We start from the raw sequence: 2,202 nt of genomic DNA on the forward strand, positions 1-2,202 counted from the left end.
CCGGTGAACTTTTGTATTGGGAAAGTCATGCCCGGTGAACTTTTGTATTGGGAAAGTCATGCCCGGTGAACTTTTGTATGGGAAAAGTCATGCCCGGTGAACTTTTGTATTGGGAAAGTCATGCCCGGTGAACTTTTGTATTGGGAAAGTCATGCCCGGTGAACTTTTGTATTGGGAAAGTCATGCCCGGTGAACTTTTGTATTGGGAAAGTCATGCCCGGTCAACTTTTGTATTGGGAAAGTCATGCCCGGTCAACTTTTGTATTGGGAAAGTCATGCCCGGTGATCTTTTGTACTGGGAAAGTCATGCCCGGTGAACTTTTGTATTGGGAAAGTCATGCCCGGTGATCTTTTGTACTGGGAAAGTCATGCCCGGTCAACTTTTGTATTAGGAAAGTCATGCCCGGTCAACTTTTGTATTGGGAAAGTCATGCCCGGTGATCTTTTGTACTGGGAAAGTCATGCCCGGTGAACTTTTGTATTGGGAAAGTCATGCCCGGTGAACTTTTGTATTGCGAAAGTCATGCCCGGTGAACTTTTGTATTGGGAAAGTCATGCCCGGTGAACTTTTGTATTGGGAAAGTCATGCCCGGTGAACTTTTGTATTGGGAAAGTCATGCCCGGTGAACTTTTGTATTGGGAAAGTCATGCCCGGTGAACTTTTGTATGGGAAAAGTCATGCCCGGTCAACTTTTGTATTGGGAAAGTCATGCCCGGTCAACTTTTGTATGGGAGAAGTCATGCCCGGTGAACTTTTGTATTGGGAAAGTCATGCCCGGTCAACTTTTGTATTGTGAAAGTCATGCCCGGTCAACTTTTGTATTGGGAAAGTCATGCCCGGTGAACTTTTGTATTGGGAAAGTCATGCCCGGTGAACTTTTGTATTGGGAAAGTCATGCCCGGTGAACTTTTGTAATGGGAAAGTCATGCCTGCTGAACTTTTGTATTGGGAGAGTCATGCCCGGTGAACTTTTGTATTGGGAAAGTCATGCCCGGTGAACTTTTGTATGGGAAAAGTCATGCCCGGTGAACTTTTGTATTGGGAAAGTCATGCCCGGTGAACTTTTGTATGGGAAAAGTCATGCCGGTCAACTTTTGTATTGGGAAAGTCATGCCCGGTGAAATTTTGTATTGGGAAAGTCATGCCCGGTGAACTTTTGTACTGGGAAAGTCAGGGCCGGTGAACTTTTGTATTGGGAAAGTCATGCCCGGTCAACTTTTGTATTGGGAAAGTCATGCCCGGTGATCTTTTGTACTGGGAAAGTCATGCCCGGTGAACTTTTGTATTAGGAAAGTCATGCCCGGTGAACTTTTGTATTGGGAAATTCATGCCCGGTGATCTTTTGTACTGGGAAAGTCATGCCCGGTGAACTTTTGTATGGGAAAAGTCATGCCCGGTGAACTTTTGTATGGGAAAAGTCATGCCCGGTCAACTTTTGTATTGGGAAAGTCATGCCCGGTGAACTTTTGTATTGGGAAAGTCATGCCCGGTGATCTTTTGTACTGGGAAAGTCATGCCCGGTGAACTTTTGTATGGGAAAAGTCATGCCCGGTGAACTTTTGTATGGGAAAAGTCATGCCTGGTGAACTTTTGTATTGGGAAAGTCATGCCCGGTGAACTTTTGTATTGGGAAAGTCATGCCCGGTGATCTTTTGTACTGGGAAAGTCATGCCCGGTGATCTTTTGTACTGGGAAAGTCATGCCCGGTCAACTTTTGTATTGGGAAAGTCATGCCCGGTGATCTTTTGTACTGGGAAAGTCATGCCCGGTGAACTTTTGTATTGGGAAAGTCATGCCCGGTGATCTTTTGTATTGGGAAAGTCATGCCCGGTCAACTTTTGTATTGGGAAAGTCATGCCCGGTGATCTTTTGTACTGGGAAAGTCATGCCCGGTGAACTTTTGTACTGGGAAAGTCATGCCCCGTGAACTTTTGTATTGGGAAAGTCATGCCCGGTGAACTTTTGTATTGGGAAAGTCATGCCCGGTGATCTTTTGTACTGGGAAAGTCATGCCCGGTGAACTTTTGTATTGGGAAAGTCATGCCCGGTGAACTTTTGTATTGGGAAAGTCATGCCCGGTGAACTTTTGTACTGGGAAATTCATGCCCGGTGAACTTTTGTACTGGGAAAGTCATGCCCGGTCAACTTTTGTATTGGGAAAGTCATGCCCGGTCAACTTTTGTATTGGGAAAGTCATGCCC

Source organism: Musca autumnalis, unplaced genomic scaffold (genome assembly GCF_047663935.1).
Source record: "Musca autumnalis isolate F117 unplaced genomic scaffold, ASM4766393v1 scaffold_139, whole genome shotgun sequence".
NCBI classification, from domain to species: Eukaryota; Metazoa; Arthropoda; class Insecta; order Diptera; family Muscidae; genus Musca; species Musca autumnalis.